The 21,178-nt window shown below is 39.4% G+C and overlaps 1 protein-coding gene across 1 annotated transcript in view; it reads left to right on the forward strand.

Annotated features, from left to right (window-relative positions):
• Positions 1 to 21,178, forward strand: part of LOC126475099 (protein kinase C-binding protein NELL1-like) — a 980,737-nt gene that overhangs the window by 817,194 nt on the left and 142,365 nt on the right. The gene's annotated exons all lie outside the window — the stretch shown is intronic.

Here is a 21,178-nt window from a genome sequence, read left to right on the forward strand (position 1 = left end):
AACATTATTTTGACAATAACTGAAGCCAATGGCTTTTCCTCCTTGAGTACACCAGTTCTTGCCAGATCAATGAAGTTAAGCAATGTCAGGCATGTCCAGTACTTGGATGGGTAACCTCCTGGTGCTGTTATGTGCTGTTTGCTGCTTTCCCTTTACCTTTATGGCAAAGGGAAGGAGGGGTTGTGGTGTACAATCCCTTGTCATCAGACTTTGTGGCAATGTCCTGGATTAAATTCCAAGAAGTTATGGCATGTGACTATTTTGATAGTGATCTGTCTTTTGGATGGAGATGTTAAGCTCAGCAGCTCGCTTGGTGGTATTTGAGAGGAGTAGGCTATGCACCAGCACCAGGTTTCTCACTCTCACTTCTCACATCACCATCCAACACAAACATAACACCACACTACACATACCCATTTCAGCGACTTACATTTATCACATACACTTAAACATACAACTCTCACACTATGTGAAGTGTAGATGCAATTGTGTGTGAAGGACACAAGAACCTTTCCAACTGAACTTGCCTTTGGGGTCTCCAGCCAACAATGAGATATGACTTTTCTGATGGTAAATGAACTAGTCACAGTCTTGGACAATAGTCAAGTAGCTGTCAATGAGAGAACTATCCATGGAACCTGCAGACACACCCTGTTTCCCGAAGTTTTTAAGAATTTGAAGGTAATAATTTTCATTTGAATTAGAATGTATATAACCTATTACAATTAAACAGCTATTGACTCAGAAGAGTATGGGGTGACAGATAATGAACACATCAATCTTTTGAAATTAGAATAAGTTTCTGAAGTATAGTATTGTATTTTACTGTCCATGACAGTAAGTCATACAACGTCTTATTGTTGTTTGTAACCATTGCTTCTTTGATTTATTCACTAATAATATGCAGCCAGAGAACAGGTCAGCACAGCGTATATGTCCTGATAGCACGTACAAAGTAGGCCTGTGGCCTTTATCATTGTGCCACTACCTGAATTGTAATATCACTCATAAAATGAATCCATCAGTCATGTTTTTGGCTGCTCAGAAAACTATGCCCATTTGCTTTATCTGAGTACATGACTGTGGTTCATTGCTTATTAAAGAGGTGGGAACATATAATTCAAATTTTTGAACACAGAACACTCACTGATCAATGCTATTGTGATATTGTAGCCCTTCTCCATGTGCATCTTTTCAGCTGTGCGTTCGTCCCTGACTTCATTTTTGTGGATGACAATGTGTGACTGTCAAAATGCATAGACTAAGGAGCTCTTGGAAGTAGAGGATATTCCATTGAGTACATGTGGGATGCATTGGGGAGACATATTGCAGCACATAGCATGCACCACCAACTATCCAACTGTTGTCAACCATGATGGTGGAGGAATGGAGTGAGCCTACCACGTGAACTCCTTGCTAACCTTGTGACCAGAATGGGAGAACATTACAGAGCATGCATTGTCTTCCATAATGTTCACGCACTCTATTAAGAACCATGTCGAATCTTTTGTTATGTCTAGGGGACCATCATAAATCGTGCTATGTTCTGTGTAATTATTATCTTTGAATAAAACTGTCATTTTTGTTTGTGTCATTGTATATTTCTTTGAGTTACCTTCTGTACTTGTCTGTAAAAGTTCTTTCCTTGTATGGTCCAAGTCTTACTGAGCTAGGTTACATGGCAGTGACACAGCATGTGAAAGTTACTTTTGCCCTTAAGTATTTCGAGGGTGGTACTGATATGAGCTGCACCTAGGGATTGAAATAATGTTATGGCAAAAGTTGAAAATTTGTGCCCAAGATGGAATCAAACTTGGATTTCCAGCTTTACATGAGTAGTCACTTTAACAGATCAACTAACTGATCCAAATTCTCAACTTATTACACACTAACTCATGCAATCAAAGCATTTTCTTTGTTTCTGCAAGAAGTTTGGATCCTGTTGTGCATCTGCACTGAGGATATCACAGCTGTCAAGCTTCCAAATATATAAATCCAATAGAATGGTAGCACAGTTTTTTTTTTCAGCCATAAATATCAATATTTTGAGGGACATACTGACCTGAGCCACAATTGGGCACTGAAATAATTCAAAGGCATAAGCTGAAAATTTGTGCTGGTCCAGGACTCAAACCTGGACTTCCTGTTGGATGGTAAGTGCGCTCAGTTAGCTGAGACAGTTAAGGCAACTGCTCACATAAAGTGGCATATCTGAGTTCTAGTCCCAGTCTGGCACAAATTTTCAACTTTTGCCGTTGAATATTATTTCAATGCCCAATTGCAGATGACATCATTATGTCCATCAAAATACTGATATTTATGGCTGCTGTATCAAAAATCAGTGGTGTCTGTTCGTTGAATATATCTGACAGAACAGATACCATATATATACACCGGATGCACGATAGGGTCCATACCTCTTGTTGGAATACAGAAACTGCTGCAAACAAATGAGGTAAATGGACATGGACACTGCTTCCTAGTGTGCAATAAGTTGAGAATTTTGATTGGGCAGAAAGTGTGCTCGGATAGTCAAAATGATTAAGGTATTTGCTCACCTAAAGCAGGAAGTCCTGGTTCAAGTCCCAGTATGGCACAAATTTTCAGCTTTCCCGCCTGAATTATTTCGATGTCCAGTTGCAGCTGACATCAATACCTTCCTCAAAATATTGATATTTATGGCTACTGTATCAGAAAACAGTGGTATCTGTTCCGTCAGATGTGTCTGACAGAACACACAACACATTTGGCATATTAAAATCTCAAAAATGTTTACTTAGAATATGGAAAGTGATGTTTACTTAGAATGTGGAAAGTGTAATTAGAGTATTTCTGAAACTGGAGATAGACAGCCATTACAAAGTTACATAAGCAGAAAATAATATCTGTTAAAGAAACCTTAGGTATATAGTTACTTTAAGCTGCAACATATGTAGAGTAGCAATGTGGCATTCTCCCTGATCTATTTTACAGAAGTTCTGTTGGTAATCAATACCATTTCATAAACTGAGTTTGTAAACTTTGGTGGCAACTGTCTGGTTGTTAATTCATCACCATTGTGGCTCAGATATGTTCTATAGGACTCAAATCTGGAAACCTTGCTGGTCAGTCTGTTTTGTGGATATCATAACCTGTAAGAAATTCAGCCATGAAGAATCTTTTATTGTTCATGAACAAGAAATCTGAACCAACAAAATATATGGCATATGACAGATATGAATGCATTACCTCAGCTCAGAACATGCAAACATGACATAAAGATATTTGGTCCTGATATACTGTCTTTCACTATCTTTTTTATGCACATTTGAAAGAGGGAATACCACTTTCCAATAAAGACTGCACACTTCTAGTTTATAGTGAACTGTTTGTCTTGCCATTTTCATATTTTTCCAGTTATTCTTAATTTTCAACACAAGTGGAGGTGCTGTGATGAAATGATTCTGGGACAAGGGCAGATTTTGGGTGAAAGAGGCATGACTGTCAATGTCCACTGATTGTTTTATTTCATTTGTGTGATGTTGGGCAAATTGTAGATTTCATGTTCAAGAGTAGGTCATGTAGTGAGGAATGGGGATATCTGAGATAGTTGTGGACCATTAGTTTCAAGGATAAAAACTGAAACTATGATATAAACATTGAAAACATCTGTGCCTTGTAAAGTGTAGTGCACGTAGAGCAAATAGCCATTTCATGATGAACAAAACATTTTCACTGGCATCTGTAAGTAATGGCAGCATTGTTTCCTTTCACAATGAAGTGTTTAAGCATAATTCCATGAGCAAGCTGCAGGACATAAACTTACGAACATGAAACAAAAAATATGTTACAGGGGACAGTGGTGCTGCATGTATCATTGGTAATTTATGGAGCAGTGTAAATGCTTAATCTGTGGTAAACAAATCATCTTATACAGTGTTACATTATGAGGAAGTGTATGGATCTGGTGAATGTATGATGAATAGTGCCTATAGGGGTGCATTGTCCCTGTTATGAACTTTGTTAGAGGAGATTTGCAGGTTATATAAGTATTTCACATTATATTTCCTTGAACCATTAATGGCCATGAATGTCAGACAATATCTCACAATTCCTTGTTGTTCATTCCAAAGTGACAATTTGAAACAGGTATTTTTCATTTTAAAGACCAGGCTAATTTTTGAAGTAATAACCTTACCTAAGTAGTTAGATGAAATCAGAGGTAATGAATTTGCATGGCTATCAGTGACACCTACTCTTCTCACCTTCAAATTGACTTATAATTATTCAACGTGCTCATTCACTGGTGCAGCACGGTTTTCTGGGATAAATGCAGTAAATTACCAGGATGCAGTAAGAATGTAAGTAAACACCTGTACTTATCTGCTGCAGCCTGTGGGAATTTTTCTTGTTGTTAAAGGGCATATGTATGCCATATGATTATTGAAGTCAAATTCTTTCAGGGGTCCAGTCAAAACTGACTGTCATGTATACACTTAAAATAAATATTATCAAAAAAGTGACCCTAACATGCAGCAGAATATCATGTCTCTTAACATACTGCAGACGGTCATGTCCCTTTCAAATTATATATATTCATTAGTGATAAACTCAGCAGTTTTCCTCTTCAGATTATCATAGGTAACTGTTGACAGTGTATAAAACCCATAGCAGTATGAAGGATATGTTTCATATATGTATGTAGAGGGTAAAAACTGTAGGGAAGACAGAGATTGAAAAAAACTGAATGTAATTGTTTATGTATACCTTATCTTTCAATATTCATCAAAGATAAAAATTGGACAGGTGCGAGTAGGACTCACGCACTGAGGGTTCTGCACAAACTTCATTACTATGTACACTATGTGATCAAAAGTATGTGGACACCTGGCTCAAAATGACTTACAATTTCATGGAACCCTCCCTCAGTAATACTGGAATTCAATATGATGTTGGTCCACCCTTAGCCTTGATGACAGCATGAGATGCAGGAAGTTCAGTGAGATGCTGGAAGTTTTCTTGGGGAATGACAGCCCACTCTTCACAGAGTGCTGCACTGAGGAGAGGTATAAACATGGGTTGGTGAGGCCTGGCATGAAGTCGGCATTCCAAAACATCCAAAGTTGTTCTATAGGATTCAAGTCAGTGCTCTGTGCAGGCCAGTCCATTACAGGGGTGTTATTGTTGTGTAACCACTCTGCCACATGCTGTGCATTATGAACAGGTTCTTGATAATGTTGAAAGATACAGTCGCCATCCCCGAATTGGTCTTCAACTGTGGGAAGCAAGAAGGTGTTTAAAACGTCACTGTAGGCCTGTGCACTGATAGTGCCACATAAAACAACAAGCAATGTAAACCCCCCTCATGAAAAATCCGAACGCACCATAATGCAATTTAAAACAAAACGAGCAAAATTAAATGATTTTCAGGTCAGTCACAGAAACCAGGATTTGCAGGAAGCTAGCTGTGTGAAATTCTTAGGTATGCAACTAGATGAAAATCTATCATGGGGGTCACACATACAGTACCTTGCAAATAAATTAAGTAGCCTAGCACATGCAATGAGAATATTGTACAATGCTACCAGTATGAGCATAAGAAAAGTAGTGTATCACAGCTACTTTGAGTCAGTAATAAGGTATGGAATTGTGTTTTGGGGTAACTCAAACCATAGGAGTCAAATACTAAAACCATCATTAGAAATATGCACAATGTAGGGCAAAGAAAATCATGTTGTCCACTCCTAAAAAATCTGAGTATACTAAGTGTTCCCTCACTATACATATATGAGCTGATTATCTTTGTACACAGTAACCCTGATTTATTTGTAACAAATCATTTTCAACATGACTACAACACCAGAAATCAAAATAATTTTATGCTGCCCACCCACCGTTTAAAACTTTATGCTCAAACTCCACATTATATGTGTATGCTGAAAAAATCCTTAGATGAGAAACTGGTGCATAAATGTTACTATTCAGTAGAGGAATTCATAAATGACAACTTGAAAATTTCAGCAGGATAGAGAAAGTACTTAGGACTGTTAATCTTAAAAGTTTGTTACTTCTGAAGAAAAATTATTAATTGCTTAATTACGTAATTGTTCAGTACTGTGTGTTATAAGGAAAAACCAGTTTTTGTGTTTTGATGAATCTCCTGTACTTTAAGTCAATGGCTTGAAATTGTATTTTATGAGACAATAAACTTCTATTTCTATTTTTTACCAGCACATCTGAATTTTACTGTTGTCATTACACACGCAGGCAGATGACGTTCACCAGGCATTCACCATACCCACACCCTGCCATTGGATCGCCACACTGTGTACCATAATTCGTTGCTCCACACAACATTTTTCCACTGTTCAATCATCCAATATTTAGGCTCCTTACACCAAGCATGGCATCGTTTGGCATTTACCAGTATGATGTGTGGCTTATGAGCAGCTGCTTGACCATTAAATCCAAGTTTTCTCACCTCCCTCCTAACTGTCATAGTACTTTTGGTGGATCCTGGTGCAGTTTGGATAGATGTCTGCCTATTGCCGTATTTACTCGAATCTAAGCCAGACTCGAATCTAAGCCACACCTGAAATTTGAGACTCGAAATTCAAGGGGAGAGAAAAGTTTTAGGCCGCACCTCCAAATCGAAACAAAGTTGGTCCATTGTAATATGAGACACAATTTAGGTCGAATGAATGATGATACAGCTACAGTAGTTTCGTTCGAGTCGTGAGCTTAGCAGTTAAGCTTTACCAGGTAGCCATTGCTATGCATCAGGCACTCCATTCGTATTTATACGGGTATCCTTCCTTTTTCACGTACTTCATCTGGTTTGAATCGATTGCTTATTTTTCTTCATTATAGGTGTTTACGTCACTCTAAGCTGAAAATGCGTTACTGTACTGTGTCATGCACTGTTTGTCACATTCTGATAATGAGTGTTTATGGCCTGTTGCTGCTCGCGGCATGGCTTGCTTTTGTGCGTGCTACCGCCACTTACAATAATTAAAAAAAAAAAAAAGAGAGAGGAATCGTCTCATTAGCGAAACAGTGGCAAGAGGCTGCTATTTGTTGTTACTCACACTGCTGCTTTCTTTGATAATGATCAACAAGAACCAAATAATAGACTGTGTATGATAGAAGATGTTCTGAATGAGAGTTTAGCGAAAATTTTTCTCAGTTTGGAAATCTTTACAGACGCCTCTTTAGTACATTACATTCTGCACAGAAATTAGAGTCATCTTAGATTTAAAAATCTAGTCAATTGCTATGCTTCATTTCTGACTGTATCACTATTAGGCATAAGAGTAATACGAATATAAACATGACATGATATGTATATTTTTCCGCGTTTGCTGTTGTCTCACTCTAGTTTCGTAGTTTATTAGGCAGACACGATTTAAATGAGATAGCACCAAACATGTATTATTCTTATGGTGAAGAGAATACTGCATGTGATTCACAATTCATAAAAGTTCCTATTAGCAACCATCTCTTCTCACAGGTAGGAAAAAATTCAGAATGTCGAGTTGGCCATATTGACAAACATCCGAAACAGTCTTGCCAGTCAGATTATTGTAGTACATTGAAATGCTTCTACATTCGAAGATGAACAATAAGGAATTTGTATTTACTTTAATGTATGAAAATGCAGTGGTCACAACTCGGGGCGGAGAGAAAAAGCTCGTCTTCCACCTTTTTTTTTTAAATTTATTTACTGACACAGAGGTTTTGGCACCAGTATTTGTCTTTGTGCCTGCAAAGCATGCCTGTGTAGTGCTACATATATTCCACGCCAGAAGTTAGTTGTGGTGGCACCTACCAACATTTTTCAGAACTTCCGCTTACTTTGCACTCGATTCTAAGCTGCAGGCGGTTTTTTGGATTACAAAAACCGGGAAAAAAGTGCGGCTTAGATTCGAGTAAATACGGTATACATTACGACCCTCTCATCTGTCGGCGGTGTCTGTTGTTATACAGACGAGGTCAGCCTGTACGCTTTTGTGCTGAACATGTCCCTTCACATTTCCACTTCACTATCACATTGGAAACAGTGGACCCAGGGATATTTAGGAGTGTGTACAGACGTTGACACAAGTAACACCTGACCACGTTCGAAGTCTGTGAGTTCCGCGGAGCACCCCATTCTGCTCTGATAATAGGCAGTAGGTAGCAGTACAATGCACCTAATATGAAAAGCATATGTTTTGGGGGGTGTCCAGATAATTTTGATCACATGGTGTATATAGACAGTTCATCCATTCCAAGAATTGTGAATGTTGACAGTTTTTGACTGTTATTGACATTGATACTGGCAAGATATCAGTCCCAGGGTTATCAGTACTTCTGAGAATGTTTTAATTTCAAGCTTGAAGTTGAATAACAAATGACAAAAAAAAATTATCTTCATGTGATATGATTACAGATTAAGAATTTTCTGATTTTTTTTCCCTCTACTTATACTGTAAATCTTGACTTTTTGCCAAATTCCATGTCAATGGGAAGCACCCTATAGATTTGAATGACTGAATTTGTGAGTATCAAATTGTGTGGCATAAATGATCATATCTTTCGATTGCATTGACTTAGACACTTTAACTTTTTTACACCGCCAAAGAAATATAGACCTCACAAGGGAACCTCCCCATCGCACCCCTCTCAGATTTAGTTATAAGTTGGCACAGTGGATAGGCCTTGAAAAACTGAACACAGATCAATTGAGAAAACAGGAAGAAGTTGTGTGGAACTGTGAAAAAATAAGCAAAATATACAAACTGAGTAGTTCATGGCAAGATAGGCAACATTAAGGACGATAGGACTGCAGCAGCGCCGTGGTCTCGTGGTAATGTGAGCAGCTGCGGAACGGAAGGTCCTTGGTTTAAATCTTCCATCGAGTGAAAACTTTAATTTTTTATTTTCAGTTTATGTGACAAACTCTTATGTTTTCATCACTTTTCTGGGAGTGATTATCACATCCACAAGAAAACCTAAATCGGGCAAGGTAGAAGAATCTTTTTACCCATTCGCCAAGTGTACAAGTTAGGTGGGTCGACAACATATTCCTGTCATATGACGCACATGCCGTCACCAGTGTCGTATAGAATCTATCAGATGTGTTATCCTGTGGAGGAATCAGTTGACCTATGACCTTGCGATCAAATGTTTTCGGTTCCGATTGGAGAGGCACGTCCTTTCGTCTACTAATCGCACGGTTTTGCGATGCGGTCGCAAAACACAGACACTAAACTTATTACAGTGAATAGAGACGTCAATGAACGAATGGACAGATAATAACTATGCAAAAATAAAGAAAGCAAAATTTTCACTCGTTGGAAGACTTGAACCAAGGACCTCTCCTTCTGCAGCTGCTCACTCTACCACGGGACCATGGCGCTCCTACGCTCATGTTCTCCTTTATGTTGCCTATGTGGCTAAGACTGATGACCAGTTTGTATATTTTGCTTATTTTTTCACAGTTCCACACAACTTCTTCCTGTTTTCTCAATTGATCTGTGTTCAGTTTATCAAGGCCTATCCACTGTGCCAAGTTGTAACTAAATCTGAGGGGGGTGCGATGGGGAGGTTCCCTTGTCAGTATGTGACATAAATTTCAATTTTATACATATACCCATCCTGAGAAAGAGGGGCCTTAACAGATGGTGGGGCAGATGTTAAAAAAGTGTTATATAATAATTACAAATTAACAGTTTTGGATTATTCCCTTCACTTGTGCTGTAAAACCTTTATTCTTTTCAAATTTTGTGACTAGACCAATGGGTCATACCCTATAGGTTTTTATGAGTGTGTTTTTGATTATCAAAATGTCTGACATAAATGGCTGTATACCTTTTGACTGCATTTATTTAGAAGTTTGACTTTTTTACACCATCAAAGGACCATAGATCTCAGCTTGATACATCTACTCAATCTGTGATAAAAGAGGGAAGTCAGAGACTGAAAAAACAGGGTGTGATTGTTTATATATACCATATCTTTCAATATTCCTCAAAGATAAAAATTGCACAGTTGCGAGTAGGACTTGCGCAATGAGTGTTTCATACAAACTTCATTACTATGTATGCAGACAGTTCAGTCATTCCAGGAATTGTGAATCTTGACAATCTCTGCCTGTCACTGAAAGTGATACTGGCAGGATATCAGCCCCAGGGATTCCAATACTTTCAGAACGTCGGAGGGACAGACAGGCTGTGGGATAACAAATAACAAACAATTTTTTTTCATGTGATACAACAAATTAACAATTTTTGTATTTTTCCTTTGGTTGTACTCTAGGTCAACAGGAAGCACCCTATTCATTTTGATGAGTGAGTTTGTATCAAAATATATGACATAAAATCTTTTGATTGCATTGAGTTAGAAGCTAACGTTTATTATAACGTCAGGGGACTAGACACCTTAGTATATGACATAAATTTCAACTTGTTACTGTACTCATTTTGGAGAGAAAGGGATCATAAGAATCATAAGAGATGGACAGACAGACAGTCCTATGACCAGTGACAAAAACATTTTTTTTTCATGTGATATAATTATAAATAAATGAGTTTCAGATTTTTTCCTGAGGTTGTACTTTATTTCTTGCTAAATTTTATGAATATAGTTCTATGGCAAGCACTGTATAGGTTTCAATGAGTGAGATTGCGAGTATCAAAATATGTAACATAAATGGCCATATCTTTTGATAGCATTGACTTAGAAGCTTAAATTTTTTACACCACCAAGGCAGTGTATGACAAAAATTTCAATGTAGTACATCTTCCCATTCATGAGAAAAAGGGTTTTTAACAGTTGGACAGATAGACGGACAGATGGCCGAATGGACAACAAAGTGATGTTATAAGAATTCCATTTTTACCAACGAGGTATGGAACCCTAAGTTCACATGAATGTAGATCTGGAGAATGAGGAGACCAGTCAGCATCTTATCATGAAAAAAACTTTGTAGTACTGTCATAGAAGAATTGGTGGAGTGTGGTTTTGCATTGTCCTGCACGAAATAAGTGTAGGTCTTTCCTCTAGATGATGGTTTTCTAAAATAAGGATTCAGTGTATCGTTCACATACCAATCGGAACTATTGCTTTATGGAAAAAGATTGGTCCAGTAATTCATCTAGCACTAATTGCATGCCACACTCTTGTTTTCACATCGCATAGAGGCTGTTGATGTAATTGATGAGGATTTTTGGACCTCCGGCATCAATTGTTCTGCTAATTTATGTACCCTGACAAATGAAGCCAAGCTTCATTAGAGAAAAGAGCATTTCAGTATCAACTTCTCCATCATGCACATAGTGTAACAGCCAGCTGCAGTAAAGATGTTGAGCAACAGTATCTGAGTTAGACAGTTGATGCACTATCGTTATTCTGTATGGTTTCAGTTAGAGTTAGTGCACAGCTCTGTGACAAGTCTGAAGTGCCAAACAATTTTTACCATCTACAGTTCCCTCTAGTACCATGTAATTTATTCCCTGATGTCTTAACACATATCCTATCATCCTGTCCCTTCTTCTTATCAGTCAGTAAATATTCCTTTCCTTGCCAATTCTGCAGAGAACCTCCTCATTTCTTACCTTATCAGTCCATCCAATTTTCAACATTATGCTGTTACACCATATCTCAAATGCTTCAATTCTCTACTATTCCAGTTTTTCCACAGTCCAAGTTCCACTACCACACAGTGCTGTGCTCCAAACGTACATTCTCAGAATTTTCTTCCTCAAATTGAGGCCCATGTTTAATACAAATAGACTTCACTTGGTCAGGAATCCTCTTCTTACCAGTGCTAGTCTACTATTTATGTCTTCCTTGCTCCATCCGTCATGGGTTATTTTGCTGCCTAGGTTGCATAATTCCTTAACTTCATCTTCTTCATGATCACCAGTTCTGGACAGGGTGAGGTGGCACCTATGTCCAGCCATCCTGATTTAGGTTTTCCATGGTTTTCCTAAATTACTTCAGGGAAATGGAGGGATGGTTCCTTTGAAAGGGCACAGCCGACTTCCAACCCCCCCCCCCCCCCCTCCCCTCCCCTTTCCCTAACCCAATGGGGTCAATGACGTCGCTGTTTGGTTCCATCCCCCAAATCCACCAACCAACCAATTCTGATGTTAAGTTTCTCACTGTTCATATTTCTGAAAATGTTCATTATTGTTCATGACTCTTGTCTTTCTTTGATTTACTCTTAATCCATATTGGGTACTCATTAGACTGTTTATTCCACTTGAGAGGTCCTGTAATTCTTCTTTACTTTCACTGAGGAATCTTATTATTTATATTGTTTCACCTTGAATTTTAATATCACTCTTGACCCTTGGTTTCATTTCCATAATTGCTTCTTTGATGAAGAAGTTGGACAGTAGGGATGAAATACTACATTCCTGTCTTATACTGTTTTTAATTTGAGTGCTTCATGCTTGGTCTTCCAGTCTCTTGGCTCTTGTACGTTTTCCATATTACCTGTCTTTGCCTATAGCTTACCATTATTTTTCTCAGAATTTCGAACATCTTGCACCATTTTGTGTTGTCAAACACATTATCCCAATTGACAGATCCCATGAATGTGTCTTGCTTTTTCTTCAGTCTTACTTTCATTATCGACCACAATGTCAGAACTGTCTCCCTTGTACCTTTATCTTTCCTAAAGCTAAACTGGTCATCATCTAACAGACCTTCAATTTTCTTTTCCATTGTTCTGTATATTATTTTTGTCAGAAATTTGGATGCATGAGCTGTTTAAACTGATTGCACAATAATGCTCATACTTGTCAGTTCTTGCTGTCTCCATAATTGTGAGGATGATGTTTTTGCGAAAATCTGATGGTATATTGCCAATGTTGCACATTCTACACACCAGTGTGGATAGTCATTTTGTTGCCACTTCCTCCAATAATTTTAGAAATTCCAGTGATATATTATCTGTGCCTTCTGCCCTATTTGATTTTAAATCATCCAAAGCTCTTTTAAATTTTGGTTATAATAATGGCTCCCCTATCTCTTCCCTATCAACTCCTGTTTCTTCTTCTATTATGTCATTAGACAAGTCGTCCCCCCTCCTCCCCCCCCACCCATCATAGGTTGTTTTGACTTTTCTGTATGCTGAGTTAGTCCTTCCAACAGTCATTTCTTTTTTGACTTCACATTTTTCCTGCAGCCATTGCACCTTAGCTTCCCTGAACTTCCTATTTACTTCATTCCTAAGTGACTTGTATTTCTGTATTCATGAATTTTCCTGAAAATTTTTGTGTTTCCTTCTTTCATTGATCAACAGAAATATCTCTTCTGTTACACATGGTTTCTTTGCAATTACTTTCCTTGTACCTAAGTTTTTATTCCCAGTTTCTGAGAGTATTCTCTTTTACTAGCTCAAATTTTTTTGCAGAACTCAATCAGCCTTTTTCCTCTTTCATTCCTACTACCAAGCCCATATTCTTCCATAGTCCGTTCTTCTCCTCCTTCCACTTCAATTGCATTCCAGTACCCCACAGATAATAGATTTTCTTCTCCATTTACATGCTACATTCTTCATTCAACATCCTCATATAATTTCTCTGACTCTTCATCTTCTACTTGCAATGTCAGAATGTATACCTGAACTGTTGTTGTTGGGGACAACCCTATCACTGAACTGTTCACAGTAATTCACTCTTTGCCCTATGTTCCTATTCATAATGAATCCTACTCCTTTTATACATTTTCTGCTGCTGTTGATATTACGCTATACTTGTCTTATCAGAAATCTTTGTCTGCTTCCCATTTCACTTCAATGACTCCCATTATATCTAGATTGAGCCTTATGGATACACATTAAGTGTTTTCAATGCAGTGGTCTCAGTTGCCCTCTGCATGCTCAAGCTGTTGATCATTGCTGATTCTTCCACCTTTTATGGACAGTTCCCCAACCCAAAGGCAAGAGAATTCTCTGAAGCCCTTTCCACTCCTCTGCCCTTTTTGCATGTGTGTTATCAGAATGAGAGAGAGACTTCTTATGCCAAAGGTCTTTGGCCACCATTGCTAACTATTCGTATTCAAATTTAAGCAGTGGTGATGTTTAAATCTGGGACCCACCCAGCACAGTTTGATTAAGAGTCAAAGATGCTACTCCTAGACCATGAGTGCAGCAGAGGCCTATCATACTTCATCTTATCAATTGCCAGTTAGACTACTGGGTTCACTAAACCTCCTTTTCTCTAACTTTTCTTCGCTACTCTATGTATCAAAAAATCACTGAGAGTGCACACATCAGGAAATTTTCATTTGACTGAAAGCTGACATTCCACCAATGATTATGGTTTTGCATAATTCAACACAAGAAACACTGACTTATTTGCCATGTAAACCACAGTGAATGCAGTCTCATCAAAAACTCAAAAGAAAACATGTGTACATTCAAGTGTTGTTGTATGAGGACTGTACCTATTGACATATGGGCAGCGGAAGCCCCACAGTTAGTGCAGGTGTCATGTGTGAAACCCTCAGAGGAAGTGCACTGAGCTGCAGATGCAGGGGCAATGGCTGGCTGTGGGCTCCCCCAGGTATCATGCTGAAAACACCCTTTGTATCCAAGAAATAATTGAGGATATTGGTTGCAAGTGCTACCCTGAGAGGAAGAAGTTAGTGCAGGTAAGAAATTGGAGATGGACCACATCAGCCAATCATATGAGTGTTGTAAACTTAATAGTACATAATACCATGAACTTTGAATTTACGGGCAAACTTTTAATTAGCCACAAAGTTTACACATAAAAAGTTAACATTGCTGTAACCACTAATTCAAGGATTCCCTATTTTTCTCACCTGATCTGCAATTTCTTCAGTTGTAATCTAGATTTGTGCTTCATGTTAAACATTTACCTATGTTTTTGGATAAGTGAGCAAAACAAAAGGTCATGTTGGTGATTGCTCTTGGTCACACATAGATTATGCTATTTGTTGTAACTACATGACATTCCATAAAGAGATTAGTCTGTTTTTATTTTTGTTACATAATGATCTACACAAGATTTTTTATTTTTATTTTGTTGCACCTGTTAGTTTCTTCTGTGACAGAAATCCTTAGGATGATTGAACAAGATTCCAGACATAGTTTGTGTTGTAATAGCAGTGTCGATAATAATAATGATAACAACAACAACAACAACAACAACAACAATAATAATAATAATAATAATAATTGCATGTAGCTTAATGACCACATGCAAATCTTTTAATTGGATGCTACTTTGTTGACTTGCATGTCATTACCTATCCCATTTATTCAAATGGGGAGAGGCAACCTAATGTGGAATCTGAATCACGTTTTATTCCAGGTGACACATCACATTACTAAGAGGTGAAGGCTAGCTTAAAGACAGACTGAAAATTTCTGTGGCTTAACCAGGATTCAGTTCCATGGCCTTTGACCTTCCAGGCATGCTTACCATTAGAGCATCAGGCTCGAAATTTAGAGTAAAAGCATAGTATTGACATTTTTATGATCAGCCATTTCATATCCCCTGTTGAATAGAAGCTCCTCTTGACTTTATGTTGCAACACAGTCTTCAGTGATACCCATCTAAGCTTCTGTTGCAAGTTTTATAATCTCATTCTCCCATTCTCCGTAAGCTCTTTGTTTCAGTCTTTTCTTATCTCTTTAAATTCTGCAAAGAAGGTATTGTTCTATCTACCATCCATTTGCAAAACAACATATCCCCACTGTTTTCATTAGAGTTGTTGCCTGAAGTACAAGTTCTTTTCTGTTTCTCCTAGTAATTCCTGAAACCCCAAGATTCAGGTTAGGATTGGAAAAGAATCACATGGAAGGCTGGATTCACAATTCTTGCCTCATTTGTTCTTTGAATAAACACATTTATTTACAATTCACATGATAACACCCAATAAAATCCAATAATCACCAAATATCTCTGAATGTAAGGGGCTGTTATATGAAAATATGTCTTTTTAAATTTTAGTCACAGATTGACATGACTAAACTTTCAATTGTTGCTACCCCAAGGAATCAGTCCAAGCAACAAATAAAAAAATAAATCATAATAAACCTTCTCTTAAACAACAAGTAAGTAAAGATAACTATTTAAAAATCTTCTTGAACAGTCACAATTATGAAGTTAAGAACTGGTTATTTAGAACTCCAACAGCCTTGCCGCAGTGGTAACACCAGTTCCTGTCAGATCACCAAAGTTAAGTGCTGTTGAGCTTGGCTAGAACTTGGATTGGTCACTATCCAATTCTGCCAAGTGCTGTTGGCAAGCAGGGTGCACTCGGCCCTTATGAGACCAATTGAAGTGCTACTTGAATGAGGAGTAGTGGCACCAGTCACAAAAACTGACAACAACTGGGGAGAGCAGAGTGCTGACCTCATGCCCCTCTGTATCCACATTCGGTGACGCCTAAGGGCTGAGGCTGACACAGTGATCATCTCACTTTTTTTTTTTTTTAAATGCTGGAGTAAAACTCAGGTATGGCAGGTCCGACAAATTTTATTACATCCATAGAGTGGATACAATGATAACTGAAGCTCAAACAAAGAATAGTTAGTTATAATTAAAAATAGAAATCTAAGGAGATGGTGATCAGAATGAAATTACATTAAAATTTTCCTTGACACACCAAAAATATGCACAAATATTTGAACAGGCAAAGGAACCACCTCAAAATTTAATTACAGCATCACTCACATATGGACCTTTAGGCAGAATGTTTAGAAGTTGAAACAATTACATCAGAGCCTTAAGAAGGGTCAGATCAAAATGGTTTGCACATTATAAGTATAGGTAGTACTGGTAATACACAGTGAGTGTAAAAGCTCTGTTTGAGACACAGAGGAAGCTTTGATTTGAACTCTCTTTCTCTCTCTCTCTGTCTCAACTGGTCTGTGACTTCTTTGTTAACTTCTATTATTTTCTTTTTGAATGGATGAACATACATTACTTTACTTTTATTCTAATTAATTTTTAAACCTACTTTCAGACTTGCCCTATTAATATCTGAAATTCATCTGCACTAGAGATAAGTGGTACAACATCATCAGCAAAACAAAAGTGATTGATATATATTCCATGAAGGTGCATTCCTTCTCAGCCCTCCCACTTTGATAATCTGGAACACTATCTCTAGGTCTGCTAACAGTAGTTTTGATGATATTGAATCACCATGCTTGATTACTCTTTCATTTCCAAATTTTCCAGTACAAGTTGTCTTCAAAAAATTTCAGAACATTCGTAATTTCATGTCGGTGGTGTGTCGGACTGAAAGAGAGTTAGCATCCCTTGCACATGCTTGTGTTTAATGTATAACTGCCTGAAGTTTCTTTGTTGTAAGTCTGTTAGTTGTTGTTCAGTGCTGTATTGAGTAGAACATTGTGTTGCACATTTTGCAAATTTAGAGATGACAGAGTTAAAGGAGCAATGCGTCTGCATTAAATTTTGTATGAAACTCAAGAAAACCTTTCCAGAGTCACACCAAATGATGGAGCAATGCTATGGTGATGAGTGCTTAAGCCATGCTCAGTGTTACAAATGTTCCACACGGTTTAAAAATGGCTAGATGGAAGTTAAAGATGACCCTCATTCAGGATAACCTTCAACATCTACCAGTGTTGCTCATCTCAGGAATGTCAATGAAATTGTGCATGCCAGTCAAAGAATAACTGTCTGAGAGATTGAAAAAGAATGTAACATTTCAGTTGGATCATATAATGAAATCCTGACACAGTGTCTTGGAATGCATCATGTTGCTGTCAACTTTATACCACAGCTGATGAGTCAAGACCAGAAAGACCTTTGCCTCACAATCTGTGACGAGCTTGTGGATGAGATCTTCCTTAGGATAATCAAAACTGGTGATGAGATGTAGATCTGTTGTTATGATGTTGAGACCAAGGTTCAGTCTTCACAATGGGTCAGGAAAGATTATCCAAGAGCAAAAAAAAGCTCATCAGGTGAGGGTAAATGTCAAATCCATGTCGATAGTTTTCTTTGACTCTGAAGAATTAGTTCATCATGAATTCATGCCACTGGGGCAAACTGTTAATCGATGGTACTATCAGTGTGTGCTGTGATGCCTGTGAGAAAATATGAGAAGGAAATGGCCTGAAGTGTGACAAGATGATTCATGGCTTCAGCAGCATGATAATGCACCTGCACATTCATCCCTGTTGGTGCATGACTGTTGTACAAAAAAAAGTCACTGTGCTGCCTCAACCACCATAGTCTCCAGACCTAGCCCTTGTGGACTTTCTTTTATTTCCAAATTTGAAAACCCCATTGAAAGGATGAAGATTTGCAATAATAGACGAGATAAAATAAAATTTTCAGCATGCAGTATGTGCAATCCGACAAAAGGAATTTTTTGAACTGACCCCACACTCTGATACATTGCAATAGAAGCTGTAACATTCTTGTGCAGTATACTAAAATAGGTTCAATCTATGCATTGTTATGCAGTGGCTTTTGGTACAATTTTGTTACAAGTATGTCAGTTTTTTGGTTAAAATCTGCTAATTTTCTCGAGCGGACATGCCTGTGTATAAAGTGCCAAACACAAATAAAATTTTCACCATTCCATTGTTGTTTCACAATGGCAAGCTCTTACCTGTCCCTTTGTTATTGCTTCAGCTAACATAGTGATAAACTGTGATGTGATACATCCAACTGAGCATCAGTAACATAAAATAAACACAAAAAGCAAATGATCCACATTACAAGCTAACAGTACAGTCCCACAATGAGGCAGTTGTCTACGAGATAATGAGATGTCAGATAAGCATTTGTCTGGGATCTGATTGCAACTGAGCTCTTTAATGCTTTGAGTGGGCCGTTACTGTGGGGTAACACCTGTCCTTGGCATTAAAGTGCTGTAAGGAAAGTCTGTTTCATTATTGTTTAAGAGCACTTTAGCATGTGTTTTGTAAGTTTATTTTATTGTTGTTTATGTTATAACGTCAAGTTTAACACATATAATTCAGAACAACACAACACATATAAGTCACTGAGCAAGTTGACAAAGCAAGACATGTGAACAAGGTAACATTCGAATGAGCACTGAGTCCCAGTCTAGTGGCCGCTGCTCGGCTGGCCGCTTAGGTGGCGCAGCTGCTGCATGGCTGGCAGACAGCGCCGCACATAGAGGACGCGCATAATTGCACGGCGGTGCTTTGAATGATCGGCGAGTCACAACACTTTTCCCCCCTTTGAAATTGTTGCACTGGTCTTGATGGAGGTGTCCTGGAGATGGCTAACATCCATGGGCGTTGTTTGACTCGCTGTAAAGTCTCGAGAAGGAGGCTTCCCGTACGGACGGAAGTGTCCCCGATGATAACGGCTCGAGATGACAGGAGATGTAGGGGTCGAATCTGCTGGGGCCCCAACCAACAATCTGCCCATTGCGGCAAGTCCAATTGATTTGACAGGAGACATGGGTGATGTGTCGGCATCCATTGGAGGAGGAGGCGAGCAGATTTGCTCTGACAGAGGATGGTCATCCGGTTCCTGCATGGGCACGTCTCCTGGTGGCGTCCGTTCTTGTGCTGGCATCGCGATGACGGTGAGAGGGCTGCATTGTGAGTATTGAGAGATGCCAAGATCCCGAGCATCAGGTAGAGCCAAAGGTGGTGTAGCGGCATTCAGAACAGGTGTTGCTGGCACACGAGGCCGAAGCTGGTCTGAATGACGCACTGCAACACCTGTGTCCATCTGGATTTCATACAGGCGTCTGCCACGGTGTCTGAAGATGCGGCCCGGGCTCCATTTTGGCTGCCTGCCATATCCCCATACCCAGACGAGGTCGTTGGCGGTGAACCAGCCAAGTGAAGGCACCCACCGCCATGAGGTGGAAGGCCGCAGAGGATGAAGTAGCTTGCGGGGCTGTCGGCCATGTAAGAGCTCAGCCGGGCTGTGGTCGCCCATGGGGGTGAAACAGTAAGATGCCAGAAACTGGAGAAGCGCGTCATCAGCAGCAGAAGAAGTCAAAAGTTTCCACATCTGAGCCTTAAATGTGCGGACCAGTCGTTCAGCCTCACCGTTGGATTGTGGATGGAACGGTGGGGCCGTGACATGCATAATGCCATGACGAGCACAAAAATCCACACATTCGGAAGAGGCAAATTGCAGACAATTATCAGTAACAAGAGTAGAGGGGAGGCCTTCCAAAGAAAAAATGCAGGCTAGAGCACTGGTGGTTGCCGCGGTGGTGGGCGATGTGCAACGGACAATGAAAGGAAAGTTAGAGTAGGCGTCAATTATGAGGAGCCAATAAGTACCTAAAAAGGGTCCTGCAAAGTCAGCATGAATGTGCTCCCAGGGCTTCTCAGGCAAAGGCCACGGTGACAAAGATGACTTCGGGGCAGCGGCCTGTGACGCACAAGGGCCACAGGCAGCGGCCATGTGTGCTATTTCAGAGTCGATGCCAGGCCAGTACATATGACGGCGCGCCAGAGATTTTGTGCGAGACACACCCCAGTGTCCTTGGTGAAGGAGGCGCAAGACCGAAGCACGCAAAGACGCAGGTACCACAACACGCGGCGAAGCATTGTCAGTGGAGAGGAGGATAACACCATCCCTAGCCGTGAGGTGGTAGCGCAAAGCGTAGTAGTTCTGCAACGGATCAGAAGTCTTAGCGGAATACAGCGTAAAAACCGGGAGAGGGTAGGGTCAGAACCCGTAGCAGCCGCCAGCCTGTCCCCAGTGATGGGGAACCTGTCCACAACCCGCTGCTCGGCAACATCCAGGTGGAAACACAAAAGTTCGTCCCTATCAAATGCCTGATCAGGACCCATGGGAAGGCGAGACAGAGCATCAGCATTTGCATACTGAGCCGTTGGCCGGAAATGAATCTCGTAATTGAAACGAGACAAGTAAAGAGCCCAACGCTGGAGGCGGTGTGCAGCCTTGTCGGGAAGTGACGTTGATGGATGAAACAAGGAAACAAGTGGTTTGTGATCCATAACAAGATGAAATTTTGAGCCATAGAGAAAAACACCAAACTTATAAAGAGCATAAATAATCACCAAAGCTTCTTTCTCAATTTGAGAATACTTTTGTTGGGCATCCGTGAGCGTTTTGGAGGCATAAGCAATAGGTTGTTCTGAACCATCAGAAAAACGGTGCGCAAGGACTGCACCGACCCCATATTGAGAGGTGTCTGTGGCAAGAACAAAATGTTGGCCAGGTCGATAAGT

Source organism: Schistocerca serialis, chromosome 4 (genome assembly GCF_023864345.2).
Source record: "Schistocerca serialis cubense isolate TAMUIC-IGC-003099 chromosome 4, iqSchSeri2.2, whole genome shotgun sequence".
In the NCBI taxonomy this organism is placed as follows: domain Eukaryota; kingdom Metazoa; phylum Arthropoda; class Insecta; order Orthoptera; family Acrididae; genus Schistocerca; species Schistocerca serialis.